Source organism: Cervus elaphus, chromosome 20 (assembly GCF_910594005.1).
Source record: "Cervus elaphus chromosome 20, mCerEla1.1, whole genome shotgun sequence".
Lineage (NCBI taxonomy): Eukaryota > Metazoa > Chordata > Mammalia > Artiodactyla > Cervidae > Cervus > Cervus elaphus.
Window position 1 is genome coordinate 26,642,413 of NC_057834.1, and position 16,003 is coordinate 26,658,415.

The 16,003-nt window shown below is 38.9% G+C and overlaps 1 protein-coding gene across 1 annotated transcript in view; it reads left to right on the forward strand.

The window, feature by feature from the left end:
- Window positions 1-16,003, forward strand: part of TMCO1 (transmembrane and coiled-coil domains 1) — a 68,638-nt gene that overhangs the window by 29,542 nt on the left and 23,093 nt on the right. The window lies entirely within an intron of this gene.

Genomic DNA, 16,003 nt, shown 5'->3' on the forward strand with positions numbered 1-16,003 from the left:
TTCCTTGGACTGAGATCAAACCAGTCAATCCTAAAGGAAATCAGTCCTGAATATTCATTGGAAGGACTGATGCTGAAGCTGAAGCTCCAATAGTTTGGCCACCTGATGTGAGGAAACAACTGATTGGGAAAGACCCTGATGCTGGGAAAGATAGAAGGCAGAAGGAGACGGGGATGCCAGAGCATGAGATGGTTTGATGGCATTTCTGACTCAGTGGACATGAATTTGGGCAAGCTCCGGGAGATGGTGAAGGACAGGGAAACCTGGCGTGCTGCAGTCCATGGGGTTGCGAAAGAGTGACACATGACTGAGCCACTGAACAACAGTAAGCTTCATTGTGGGTCTGCGTGCTCAGTCATGTCCAACTCTTTGCAACCCCACGGACTGTGGCCCGCCAGCCTCCACTGTCCATGGAATTTCCCCAGCAATAATACTGGAGTGGATTGCCATTTCTCCCTCCAGGGGATCTTCCCTGACCCAAAAATCAAACCCACATATCCTGCATCTCCTGCATTACAGGTGAATTCTTTACTGCTGAACCACCGGGGAAGCTTCACTGATACGACTCAAATACTCAAATATTCTTTAATTTGTCACATTCTGGACTGTATAGAGCTGGCTAAGTTTTCATCTGTATTTTTTAAATTTGATGTTTAACCTCTTTATTTTTCTTATACTTCTAATTTTTAAAATAGTGTTTTTATAGGTTAGTGGTTGGTGTGTGTGTGTGTGTGTGTGTGTGTGTACAGCTATTCTTAACGGGTCTTGGCTTCTGTTGCCGTGCTGTGCTCAGTCACGTCTGATTCTTTATTGTGTTATAACTACAACAAATCTGAACCCCTGCTTTGCTTGGAGCTCACCATCTGATTTTACTCCTTAGTCCGTGTACAGGTGGGTTCTAATGAAACAGGTTGAGAAGTAACTGTGGGGAATATAGCTAATATTTTATAATAACTCTAAATGGAGTATAAACTTTAAAAATTGTGAGTCACTATGTTGTACGCCTGAAACTTATATAATATTGTAAATCAACCATAACTTAATTTTTTTAAAAAATAAAGAGAATGATGGCCATTTCTATCAGTAGTAATGCTATATTATATTCATGTGATTCCCTTTCTTAGTGTTATTTGTGAACATATTGTGGTGTGAAAGACTGCTCTATGGAAGGGACATCTGCTTCAAATATATATACATATTTAATATCTATTTATTTGGCTGTGTTGGGTCTTAGTTGCAGCATATGGGATCTTCACTGTGTCCTGTGGGATGTTCTGTCACAACACATGAACTCTAGTTGTGGCACCCATGGGCTCAGCAGTTGGGATGCACAGACTTAGTTGCCTTTGGCATATGGGAAGTTAGTTCTCCCTGCCAGGGCTTGAACCCATGTGCCCTGCTTTTCACATTGGATTCTGTTTTGCTGTTGTTCTTTGTTTTTGAAATTTTTACAATGTTGTGTTGGTTTCTAACATACAACAATGAGAATCAGCCGTAATTACACTTAAGCCTCCCTACCCTCCCCCAGTCCCAGCCCTCTAAGTCATCATGGAGCTCCACCTGGGCTTCCGGTGTTATACAGCAGCTTCTTACTGGCTATATCCACTTTACACGTGATAGTGCATGTATGTCGATGTTACTTGCCTCCATTCGTCCCACTCTCTCCCTCCCGCACTGTGTCCACAGTGTCAACAAGTCCACAAGTCCATTCTCTATGTCTCTGTCTCCATTCCATCAGTACCATTGTTCTAGATTCCATCCATATCTGTTAATGTGTGATATTAGTTTTTCTCTTTCTGACTTCTATCACTCTGTGTAACAGACTCTAGGTTCATCCACCTCACTAGAACTGACTCAAGTTCATTCTTTTTTATGGCTGAGTAATATTCCATTGTATTTATATATGTACCAGATCTTCCTTATACATTCATATATCAGTAGACATCTAGGTTGTTTCTATGTCCTGGCAATAGTATTGTAAATAGTGCTGCAGTAAACATTAGGGTATATGTGTCCTTTAGGATTGTGGTTTTCTCAGGGTATATATATATATGCCCAGTAGTGGGATTGCAGGGTCATATGGTAGTTCTGTTTTTAGTTTTTTAAGGAACCTTGTACTGTTCTCCATAATGACTGTATCAGTTTACATTCCCACCAACAGTGCAGGAGGGTCCCTTTTCTCCATGTCCTCTTCAACATTTATTGTTTGTCAATTTTTTTATGATGGCCATTCTGACTGGTGTGAGGTGATACCACACTGTAATTTTGGTTTGTGTTTCTCAAAATAGTTACTGATATTGAGCATCCTTTGATGTATTTATTGCCATGTGTATGTTTTTTTTGGAGAAATTTCTGTTTAGGTCTTCTGCCCACTTTTTGATGGGCTATTTGTTTTCTTGCTATTGAGCTGTATGAGCTGCTTATATATTCTGGAAATTAATCTTTGTCAGTTGTTTCATTTGCAGTTATTTTTGAGGGTTGTCTTTTAATCTTGTTTATTGTTTCCCTTACTGTGCAGAAGCTTTTAAGTTTCATTAGGTCCCACTTGTTTTTGTTTTTATTTCCATTATGCTAGGAGATGGGTCAAAGGGGATCTTCCTGTGATTTATGTCAAAGAGTGTACTGCCTACATTTTCCTCTAAGAGTTTTATAGTTTCTGGACTTACATTTAAGTTTTTAATCCATTGTGACTTTATTTATGTGTATGGTGTTAGGAAATGTTCTCGTTTCATTCTTTTAGATGTAGCTGTCCATTTTTCCCTTATTGAAGAGGCTGTCTTTTATCCATTATATTTTCTTGCCTCTTTTGTCAAAGATAAGGTGCCCAGAGGTGCGTGGGTTTATCTCTAGGCTTTCTGTCTTGTTCCATTGGCCTGTATATCTGTTTTTGTGCCAGTACCATACTGTCTAGATGACTGTCGCTTTGTAGTAAAGTCTCAAGTCAGGAAGGTTGATTCCTCCAGCTCCATTTTTCATTCTCAGAATTTCTTTGACTATTCAGGATCTTTTGTGTTTCCATACATCAGCAGTGGCCTCAGACTGGAAAAGCTCAGTTTTCATTCCAATCCCAAAGAAGAGCAGTGGCCAAGAATGTCCAAATACTGCACATTTGCACTCATTTCACCTGCTAGCAAGGTAATGCTCAGAATGCTTGAAGGATTTTGAAGGCTTCAGCAGCACGTAAACCGAGAACTTCCAAATGTACAAGCTGGATTTAGAAAAGCCAGAACCAGAGATCAAATTCCCAACATCCACTGGATCATAGAAAAAGCAAGAGAATTCCAGAAAAACATCTGCTTCATTGACTATGTTAAAGACTTACTTTGTGGATCATGACAAACTGTGGAAAATTCTTAAAGAGATAGGAATACCAGACCACCTTACGTGCTTCTGAGAAACCTATGTGTAGGACAAGAAGCAGCAGTTAGAACTGAACATGGAGCAACGGACTGGTTCCAAATTGGGAAAGGAGTATGTCAAGGCTGTATATTGTCACCCTATTTATTTAACTTATATGTAGAGTATATCATGTTAAATGCCGGCTGGATGACTCACAAGCTGGAATCAGGATTGCTGGGAGAAATATCAACAACCTGAGATATACAGATGATACTACCCAAATGGCAAAAAGTAACTAAAGAGCCTCTTGATGAAGGTGAAAGAAAAGAGTGAAAAAGCAGGGTTAAAACTCAGCATTCATGAAACTAAGATCATGGCATCCAGTCCCATCACTTCATGGCAAATAGATGGGGGAAAATGGAAACAGTGAGAGACTTTATTTTCTTGGGCTCCAAAATCGCTGTGCCTGGTGACTGCAGTCATGAAATTAAAAAAATGTTTTAAAAGTTGTGCTTTTAAATTTAGAGAAATAAAATTTAATAAAACCACACACAAAAAAGAAAATGTTTGCTCCTTGGAAGTAAAGCTATAGTAAACCTAGACAGCGTATTAGAAGGCAGAGACATCACTTTGCCAACAAAGGCCCATATAGTCAACGCTGTGGTTTTTCCAGTAGTCATGTATGGATGTGACAGTTGGACTGTACAGAAGGCTGAATGTGGAAGAATTGATGCTTTCGAACTGTTGTGCTGAAGAAGACTCTTGAGACTCCCTTGGACATCAAGGAGATCAAATCACTCAATCCTAAAGTAAATCAACCTTGAACATTCATTAGAAAGACTGATGCTGAAGCTGAAGCTCCAGTAGTTTGGCCACCTGATGTGAAGAGCTGACTCATTGGAAAAGACCCTGATGCTGTGGAAGACTGAAGGCAGGAGGAGAAGGGGACGACGGATAAGATGGTTGGACAGCATCACCAACTTAATGGACATGAGTTTGAGCAAATTCTGGGAGGTGGTGAAGGATAGGGAAGCCTGGTGTGCTGCAGTCCATGTGGTCACAAAGAGTTGGACGTGACTTAGCAACTGAGCAACAACAGCAAATTGTATAATTTTTTGTTCAAGTTCTGTGAACTATACCGTAGGTAATTTGATGGAGATTGAATTGAATCTGTAGATTGCATCGAATCTGTAGATTGCTTTGGGCTGTATAGTTCATTGTCACATTACTGATTCTTCCAGTCCAAGAACATGTATCCATCTGTTTGTGTTGTCTTTGACTTCTTTCATCAATGTCTTATAGTTTTCTGCCTACAGGTATTTTGTCTCTTTAGGTGGATTTATTCCTAGGTATTTTATTCTTTTTATTGCAGCGGTGAATGGAATTGTTTTCTTAATTTCTTTCTGATTTTTTTCATTGTTATTGTATAGGAATGCAAGGGATTTGTGTGAATTAATTTTGTATCTTGCAGTTTCAATGTATTCATTGATTTGCTCTGGTAATTTTCTGGTGGCATCTTTAGGGTTTTGTATGCTCCAAACAATGAGAGTTTTACTTCTTTTGCTATCTATAGTCCTTTTATTTCTTTTTCTTCTCTGATTGCCTTGGTTAGGACTTCCAAAACTATGTTGAAAAATAGTGATGAGAGAGGGCACCCTTGTCTTGTTCCTGATCTTAGAAGAAATGCTTTCAGATTTTCACCATTGGGAATAATGTTTGCTGTGCATTTGTCATATATGGCCTTAATATTATTTTTGAGATAGAGTCCTTCTAGACCTAATCTATAGAGTTGAATTTTTTTTTAATCATAAATGGTTGTTGAATTTTGTTGAACGCTTTCTCTGCATCTGTTGAGAGGATCATATGGTTTTTATCTTTCAGTTTGTTAATATGGTGTATCACTTTGATTGATTTGCATATTGAAGAATCTTTGCATACCTGGGGTAGACCCCACTTGATCCTGGTGTATGATCCCTTTAATCTGTTGTTGGATTCTGTTTGCTAGAATTTTGTTGAAGATTTTTGCATCTATGTTCATATTGGCCTGTTGTTTTCTTTCTTGATGATATCTTTGTCTTGTTTTAGTATCAGGGTGATAGTGGCCTCATAGAATGAATTAGGGAGTTTTCCTTCCTCTGTAGTTTTCTGGAAGAGTTTGAGCAAGATAGGTGTTAGCTCTTCTCTTGGAGAAGGCAATGGCGACCCACTCCAGTACTCTTGCCTGGAAAATCCCATGGACGGAGGAGCCTGGTAGGCTACTGTCCATGGGGTCACTAAGAGTCGGACACAACAGCGACTTCACTTTCATTTTTCACTTTCATGCATTGGAGAAGGAAATGGCAACCCACTCCAGTGTTCTTGCCTGGAGAATCCCAGGGAAGGGGGAGCCTGGTGGGCTGCTGTCTCTGGGGTCACACAGGATCAGACACGACTGAAGTGACTTAGCAGCAGCAGCTCTTCTCTAAATGTTTGGTACAATTCACCTGTGAAGCCATCTGGCTCTGGGCTTTTGTTTGTTGGAAGATTTTTGATCACAGTTTCAATTTCAGTGCTTATGATTGGTCTATTTATGATTCCTGATTCTTCTGAGTTCAGTTTTGGAAGGTTGTACTTTTCTAAGAACTTGTCCATTTCTTCCAGGTTGTCTGTTTTACTGGCATATAGTTGCTTGTAGTAGCCTCTTATGATCCTTTGTATTTCTGCATTGTCTCTTGTAACATCTCCTTTTTCATTTCTAATTTGATTGATTTAAGTCTTTTCCCTTTTCTTCTTGATGAGTCTAGCTAGTGGCTTGTCCATTTTGTTTATTTTCTCAGTTTTTTTAGTTTTATTGATCTTCTCAGATGACCATTATATCTACTACTGTGGGCAGAAATCCCTTAGAAGTAATGGAGTAGCCATCATGATTAACAAAAGAGTCTGAAATGAAGTACTTGGATGCAGTCTCAAAAATGACAGAATGATCTCTGTTTGTTTCCATGGCAAACCATTCAATATCACGGTAATCCAAGTCTATGCCCCAACTAGTAATGCTGAGGAAGCTGAAGTCGAGTGGTTCTATGAAGACCTACAAGAACTTTTAGAACTAACACCCAAAAAAGATGTCCTTTTCATTATAGGGAACTCGAATGCAAAAGTAGGTAGTCAGGAAACAACTGGAGTAACAGGCAAATTTGGCCTTGGAGTACAGAATGAAGCAGGGCAAAGGCTAATAGAGTTTTGCCAAGAGAATGCACTGGTCATAGCAAACACCCGCTTCCAACAACACAAGAGAAGACTCTACACATGGACATCACCAGATGGTCAACACCGAAATCAGATTGATTATGTTCTTTGCAGCCAAAGATGGAGAAGCTCTATACAGTCAGCAAAAACAAGACCTGGAGCTGACTGTGGCTCAGATCATGAACTCCTTATTGCCAAATTCAGACTTAAATTGAAGAAAGTAGGGAAAACCACTAGACCATTCAGGTATGACCTAAATCAAATCCATTATTACTATACAATGGAAGTGAGAAATAGATTTAAGGGACTAGATCTTATAGACAGAGAGCCTGATGAACTATGGACGGAGGTTCGTGACATTGTACAGGAGACAGGGATAAAGACCATCCCCATGGAAAAGAAATGCAAAAAAGCAAAATGGCTGTCTGAGGAGGTCTTACAAATAGCTGTGAAAAGACGAGAAGAGAAAAGCAAAGGAGAAAAGGAAAGATATTCCCATCTGAATGCAGAGTTCCAAAGAATAGCCAGGAGAGATGAGAAAGCCTTCCTCAACAATCAATGTAAAGAAATAGAGGAAAAGAACAGAATGGGAAAGACTAGAGATCTCGTCAAGAAAATTAGAGATACCAAGGGAACATTTCATGCAAAGATGGGCTCGATAAAGGACAGAAATGGTATGGACCTAACAGAAGCAGAAGATATTAAGAAGAGGTGGCAAGAATACACAGAAGAACTGTACAAAAAAGATCTTCATGACCCAGATAATCACGATGGTGTGATCACTCACCTAGAGCCAGACATCCTGGAATGTGAAGTCAAATGGGCCTTAGGAAGCATCACTACGAACAAAGCTAGTGGAGGTGATGGAATTCCAGTTGAGCTATTTCAAATCCTAAAAGATGATGCTGTGAAGGTGCTGTGCTCAATATGCCAGCAAATTTGGAAAACTCAGCAGTGGCCACAGGACTGGAAAAGGTCAGTTTTCATTCCAATCCCAAAGAAAGGCAATGCCAAAGAATGCTGAAACTACTGCACAATTGCACTCATCTCACACGCTAGTAAAGTAATGCTCAAAATTCTCCAAGCCAGGCTTCAGCAATACGTGAACCATGAACTTCCAGATGTTCAAGCTGGTTTTAGAAAAGGCAGAGGAACCAGAGATCAAATTGCCAACATCTGGATCATTGAAAAAGCAAGAGAGTTCCAGAAAAACATCTCTTTCTGCTTTTGACTATGCCAAAGCCTCTGACTGTGTAGATCACTATAAACTGTGGAAAGTTCTGAAAGGGATGGGAATACCAGACCACCTGACCTGCCTCTTGAGAAACCTATATGCAGGTCAGGAAGCCACAGTTAGAACTGGACATGGACCAACAGACTGGTTCCAAATAGGAAAAGGAGTACATCAAGGCTGTATATTGTAACCCTGCTTATTTAACTTCTATGCAGAGTACATCATGAGGAACTGATGGGCTGGATGAAGCACAAGCTGGAATCAAGATTGCCGGGAGAAATATCAATAACCTCAGATATGCAGACGACACCACCCTTATGGCAGAGAGTGAAGAAGAACTAAAGAGCCTCTTGATGAAAGTGAAAGAGGAGAGTGAAAAAGTTGGCTTAAAGCTCAACATTCAGAAAACTAAGATCATGGCATCTGGTCCCATCACTTCATGGGAAATAGATGGGGAAACAGTGGAAGCAGCATCAGACTTTATTTTGGGGGGCTCCAAAATCACTGCAGATGGTGATTGCAGCCGTGAAATTAAAAGGCGCTTACTCCTTGGAAGGAAAGTTATGACCAACCTAGATAGCATATTAAAAAGCAGAGACATCTTTGCAAACAAAGGTTAATCTGCTCAAGGCTATGGTTTTTCCAGTAGTCATGTATGGATGTGAGAGTTGGACTGTGAAGAAAGCTGAGTGCAGAAGAATTGATGCTTTTGAACTGTGGTGTTGGAGAAGACTCTTGAGAGTCCCTTGGACTGCTAGGAGATCCAACCAGTCTATCGTAAAGGAGATCAGTCCTGGGTGTTCATTGGAAGGACTGATGCTGAAGCTGAAACTCCAATACTTTGGCCACCTCATGAAAAGAGTTGACTCAATGGAAAAGACCCTGATGCTGGGAGGGATTGGGGGCAGGAGGAGAAGAGGATGACAGAGGATGAGATGGCTGGATGGCATCAACGACTTGATGGACATGGGTTTGGGTAGACTCCGGGAGTTGGTGATGGACAGGGAGGCCTGGGTATTCTGCGATTCATGGGGTCACAAGGAGTCAAACACGACTGAGCAACTGAAATGATCTTTGCTATTGTTTTCTTCATTTTTTTCTATTCTGCTCTGATATTTATGATTTCTTTCCTTCTACTATCTTTGGGGTTTTTTGTCCTTTTTCTAGTTACTTTAGGTGTAAGATCAGGTGTTGATTTGATGTTTTTCTCATTTCTTCAGGTAGGTTTGTATTTCTATAAACTTCCCTCTTAGAACTGCTTTTGCTGCATTCTCTAGGTTGGTAAAGAATCCGCCTGCAATGCAGGAGATCCTGGTTTGATTCCTGGGTCAGGAAGATCCACTGCAGAAGGGATAGGCCATGCACTCCAGTATGGTTGGGCTTCCCTTGCGGCTCAACTGGTAAAGAATCTGCCTGCAATGTGGGAGACCTGGGTTCGATCTCTGGGTTGGGGAAATCCTAGGAGAAGAGAAAGGCCACCGACTCCAGTGTTCTACCCTGGAGAATTCCGTGGACTGTATTGTCCATGGGGTCGCAAAGACTCACACACAATTGAGCAACTTTCACTAGGTTTTGGATTGTCATATTTTCATTGTCATTTGTTTCTAGATATTTTATAAATTTTCTTTTAGTGTCTTCAGTGACCTCTTGGTTATTGAGAAGTGTGTTGTTTAGCCTCCATGTGTTTTTGGGTTTTTTAGAGGTTTTTTCCCTGTAATTGATATCTAGTCTCATAGGTTGTGGTCAGAAAAGATGCTTGATAGGATTTCAGTTTTCTTAAATTTACCAAGGCTTGATTTGTGACCCAAGTTGTGATCTGTCCTGGAGAATGTTTTTTGTTCAGTTGAGAAAAAAGTGGATTTTGCTGTTTTGGGATGGACTGTCCTAAAGATACCAATTAGGGCCATCTGGTATAATGTGTGCTTTAAGGCTTATATTATTAATTTTCTGTGTAGATGATCTGTCCTTTGGTGTAAGTGGGGTGTTAAAGTCCCCAACTATTATTGTCTTACTCTCGATTTCCCCTTTTATGGTTCTTAGCATTTGCCTTTTGTATTGAGGTGCTCCTATATTGCATGCATAAATATTTATAGTTGTTGTATTTTCTCAGATTGATCCCTGCAAGGTGGATTCTTAACCAGTGGACCATCAGGGAAGTCCCTCCAGTGTATTTTTCTCCCAATGTCATATTTTCCTCTAAGATGGAATCTCTTAGTGCAGTTTTTCTCTAATTATTGAATAGGTTCTTACTGGAAAAATTCCAATAGTATATAATTGTATAAAATATAAAGTAAAAATCACTCTGCCTTCCTGAAATAGAGTACATGTCCTTTCAAGGCTTGCACTTATTCTGTATATATACAAACATTTAGATATTTGTATGTATTAATTTTTATATCCAAAATGACTGTTTTGTAGTCTGCTACAGTTACCTGTGGTGATTTTTAATTTTTATTTATTTTTTAACTTGTTTATTTTATTTGGCTATGTCAAGTGTCAGCTGTGGTACACTGGATCTTCACTGCATCATGCGGAACTTTTCATTGTGGTGCAAGGACTGTTGCAGTGTGCGGGCTCCAGAGCATGTGGGCTCAGTAGCCGTGGGGCATGGGCTTAGTTGCTCTGTACCATGTGGGATCTTGGCTCTCAACCAGGGATCTGAACACGCATCCCCTGCCTTGCAATGCAGATTCTTAACCATTAGACCACCAGGGAAGTCCCCTTATGATAATCTTTAAAATATAGTACATGTGAACTTTGCATAATCATTTTTATTGTCTGTAAGTATTCCATTGAATGGATGTGCCTTTACGTAATAATCTTCTATAAATCTTCACACAGAATTTTCACAGGTAGTATATAGACCAGTATACATATACTTATTTTTTCCCCATGTATATCCTGCAAATATTGCTTGGGTAAAGTTTTGATAGAAATTGTTCTCTGGAATGTTGCTTTTTGCTTGGCTGTGCTTTTTGGTGCTGGGGAATCTCAGTTTCCCAACCAGAGATTGAACCTGGACCCATGGCAGTGAGAGCATAGAGCCCTATCAACTGGGCCACCAGGAAATTCCCCTAGAAAAGTTTTTATTAATTTTTGTTTTTAGATTACTGTCCTCAGGGCTTATGGATGGTTCTTTCTGTGTATATTTGTCATCACTAGAAATTATGTGTCTGTTTAATATTTGTAAATCTAATAGTTGAAAAATAATATTTTTTTAAATTTGCATTTTTGGTGTGGTTTAGCATCTTTTCATTTATTTATTATGCTTTTGCTATTTCTAAATTTCTAATTCACGTTCTTCCCCTTATTTTTTTTTTTACAAGAATTCTTTACATATTAAGACTGTTAAACTCTCCTTTTGGAGATACATGGGCAGTATTAATTTTTATGTCACTTTTCTGTTGTATAAATAGTACCTTTCTTATACCAGATTATATAGTTTTTCTTTTTTATATCTAAATTTTGTTTCATCTGTAATTTATTTTGGTGTTTAGTTTCCAACTTTACCAAGCTCTTAGCTGTTGTCAGTAGTAGGTAGGGAGTAAATAATATGTTTTCCCTAATGATTTGAAATGACTAGTTTATGATATATCACCTAGCTTCTGAAGCTTATGCTTCAGATCTATGCACTAGATCTTTTTTTTTTTCATTTATTTTTATTAGTTGGAGGCTAATTACTTTACAATATTGTAGTGGTGTTTGTCATTCACTGACATGAATCAGCCATGGATTTACATGCATTCCCCATCCCGATCCCCCCTCCCACCTCCCTCTCCACCCGATTCCTCTGGGTCTTCCCAGTGCACCAGGCCCGAGCACTTGTCTCATATATCCAGCCTGGGCTGGTGATCTGTTTCACCCTAGAAAATATACATGTTTCGATGCTGTTCTCTTGAAACATCCCACCCTCGCCTTCTCCCACAGAGTCCAAAAGTCTGTTCTGTACATCTGTATCTCTTTTTCTGTTTTGCATATAGGGTTATCGTTACCATCTTCCTAAATTCCATATATATGCATTAGTATACTGTAATGTTCTTTATCTTTCTGGCTTACTTCACTCTGTATAATGGGCTCCAGTGTCATCCATCTCATTAGAACTGATTCAAATGAATTCTTTTTAATGGCTGAGTAATATTCCATGGTGTATATGTACCACAGCTTCCTTATCCATTTGTCTGCTGATGGGCATCTAGGTTGCTTCCATGTCTTGGCTATTATGAATAGTGCTTATGCAGTAGCTCTTAACCAGGAATGTACATCAGAACCAAAAAATTTTGGTTCCAAAATTCTAAAACAAGAATTTTCTTATGCTAGTGAGACACAAATACTTCTAAAAAATTCACACAATATAGAATAATGTATAATAAAAAGTGAAAGTGAACCCAAATGAGTTGAAAACTTATGTCCACCCAGAAACTTCACACAGCTTTATTGATAATTGTCATAACTTGGAAGTAATCAATTGATAAATGGATAAACTGTGGGAATATCCATACAGTGGAATATTATTCATTGCTAAAAAGAAATAGGCTGTTGGCCTTGTGAAGACATGAGGGAACCTTAAATGCATACTATTAAGTGAAAGAAATCAATCTGAAAAGGCTACATACTATATGATTGCAACTATATGACATTATGGGCTTCCCTGGTGGCTCAGAGGTTAAAGCGTCTGCCTGTAATTCAGGAGACCTGGGTTCAATCCCTGGGTTGGGAAGATCCCCTGGAGAAGGAAATGGCAACCCACTCCAGTATTCTTGCCTGGAAAATCCCATGGACGGAGGAGCCTGGTAGGCTACAGTCCACAGGGTCGCAAAGAGTCGGACTCGACTGAGCGACTTCACTCTCACTATACAACATTATAGAAAAGATATAACTACGGCTGCTGCTGCTGCTGCTAAGTTGCTTCAGTCGTGTACAACTCTGTGCGACCCCATAGACGGCAGCCCACCAGGCTCCCCCATCCCTGGGAATTCTCCAGGCAAGAACACTGGTGTTTGTTGCCATTTCCTTCTCCAATGCATGAAAGTGAAAGGTGAAAGTGAAGTCACTCAGTCGTGTCCGACTGTTAGCGACTCCATGGACCGCAGCCCACCAGGCTCCGCCATCCATGGGATTCTCCAGGCAAGAGTACTGGAGTGGCTTGCCATTGCCTTCTGCTCAAAACTATGGAGAAAGTAGTAAAAAGATCAGTGGTTGCCAGGAATCAGGTATGAGGGAGGGATGAATAAGCAGAGCACAGAGGATTTTTTTTTAAGGGTAAAACTATTCTGTGTGATACTTAATGGTGATACATTTTGCTGTACATTTATTAAAACCCAAGAATGGTTCTTGCCTGGTCATTCAGTGACTAAGACTCCACGCTCCCAATGCAGGGGGCCCCGGTTCAATCACTGGTCAGGGAACTAGATCCTGCATGCCGCCACTAAAGATTCTGCATGCCACAGAAGACCCAGAACAGCCAAATAAGTAAATAAGTACTAAAAAAAGAAAGAAAGAAGAGTGAACCCTAATGTAAATTATGGAGTTTGGGTAATAATGAGGTACCATTGTAACCTACCAGTTGGAAGTTATGAATAATGCTTCCAGAAACATCTGTGTGCAGGTTTTTTTTGTGAACATATTTTCTGTTCCTTTGGATAGATAACAAAGAGCATGATTACTGGAATGTATTCATGTTTTTTCTTTCTCCTGATATTTATGTCCTGTACATTTAAAAATAAATAAATATATATATATCTATATATTTCTTGTGTCTAGGATTGTGAGCACCTAGAAGTTAAAGGCTGTAACTGTTTTTATAAGCCCTCATGTGAAATTAAAAGTCTAATGCATATTTTGGGACTTCCCCAGTATAAGACTGTTTTTCAGTGCAGGGGATGTGAGTTCGACCCCTGGTTGGGAAACTGAGAGCCCGCCTGCCTTACAGCCAGAAAAACCCAAAACATAAACAATATTGTAACAAATTCAGTAAAAACTTTAAAAATGATCCACATCAAAAAAAGTCTTTTTTTTTTTGCTCCCCCCCGCAAAAAAAAGTCTTAAAAAAAGGGCTAGTACATATTTTGATTGTACTGAACAGTCACTGTTCTTTAGCATAATTTCTCTTAGTTTCACCTTGATCATCTGTTTATTGTAGAATGGAATACATTGTCTATAATACCCATTTTCATCTTAAAATGTGTTGATAAGAAAAAAGCCTCAGCTTAGACTATATGGGAAGTACTTGAGCTCCTAGATTGCCAGAGAAGCAATAGGAGGTACTATATTTAATTATTATCAATTATTTATTTCTCTTTAATTTCTCTTCTGGAATATTTCCATACAGCCAAACCATTATAATCTTAGAAGCGATCTTTAGTCATTTAACACGTTACTTCTGTGTCAGTACAGAAATCCCTCCAATAATATCTCTGGCAGATAATTTTCCATCCTCTTTTTATTTTCAACAGTGAGGAGCTTGATGGTTTCTGACATATAGTTTATCAGTAGTATGTGGGGTTTGAAAGTGGTTCCTTTTATAGGGCCAAAATAACCTTCTTTTTCTGTTCATAAGTAGTGGTCCTTCCCTTTGGAATTGCAGAAAGTACACTTGGAGAAATAATCAACCTATTATAAGCCATGTCTCTCTTTGTACTTTTTTCTTTCTCTCCCCAGCTCTTTTCATTATTAGGCTAGACACCAATTCACTTAGGTATTCCTGTAGCAAGCTTCCAATCTCCTGAAAAACTTGAGGGTTTTTTTTTTAATTCATTTTTGTGGCTGGTCTAAAGACTCATTCATACCAAATTTTCAGTTTCACGTAAATGAATAATTTGCTTATAGAACATAAAAGATTTTCTCTTCTTTCTTTAAATTTTTTTTTTTTTTTTACTTTCATTTATTTATTTGGCTGTGCCACTCGGCATGTGGCATCTTAGTTCCCGGGCCAGGAACCCATGCCCCCTGCAGTGGAAGTGTGGAATCCTAACCACTGGACTGCCAGGGAAGTCCCTTCTCTCTTTTTTAAAAGCCTTTTTCCAGCTTTATTGAACTATATAGTTGACATATAATATAGAATATTGTGTGTGTTTAAGATGTATAGAGTGATAGTTTGGTACATATATTGGTGCATATTTTGCAAAATGATTACCACAGTAAGTTTAGTTAACAAACCCTTCACATAAATATCAGTTTGTTGTTGTGGTGGTAAGACTAATTAAGATTTACTCTTAGCAACTTTCAAGTATATAATACAGTAGTATTAAATATAATTACTGTTCTGTACATTAGATGCTGAGAACTTATTCATCTTAAAACTGGAAGTTTGTACCCTTTGACCAACGTCTCCCTGTTTCTCTCACCTCCCATCCTCTGGCAACCACCAATCTAGTTCTCTAAGAGTTAAGCTTTTTTCAGATTCCACATATAAGTGATCTCAGACAGTGTTTGTCTCTCTCTGTCAGACTTGTAAACAGTATACATATACATGTATAGATGTGTGTGTGTGTATATATGTATATGTATTATTCACATTTCCTTTATCCATCCGTCTGCTGGTGGCACTTAGGTAGTTTGCATATCTTAGTTGTTATGCATACTCCTGCACTGACATGGGAGTACAGATCTCTCTGAGATAGTAGTTTATTTCAATTCCTTTGGCTAAATAGCTAGAAATGGGATTTCTGAATCATATGGTAGTTCTGTTTTTAATTTTTTGAGGAACATTCATGTTGTTTTTCATAGTGGCTGTACCAATTTACATTCCCACAAATAGTGCCCAGCATTTGTTATCTCTTGTCCTTTTGGTAATAGTCATTCTAACAAGTGAGAGATGAAATCACATGGCTTTAAGTTGCATTTCCTTGATGGTTAGTAGTAGTGACCATCTTTTCATGTACTTCTTAGCCATTTGTATGTCTTTTTCAGAAAAATGCCTATTCAGATCCTCTGCCCTCTTTTTAATTGGATTATTTGGGAGAGTTTTGCTATTGTACAAATCCTTATATATTTTGGATATTAACTCCTTAACAGATATATGGTTTACAAATATTTTCTCTTATTCCATAGTTTCCATTTTCATTTTGTTGTTTCACTTGCTGAGCAGAAGCTTTTTTGTTTGATGTGGTCATTTGTTGAGTTTTGTTGCTTGTGCTTTTGGTGTCATATCCAAAAGATCTTTGCCAAGAGCTATGTCAAGGAGCTTTTTCCCAATGTTTCCTTCTA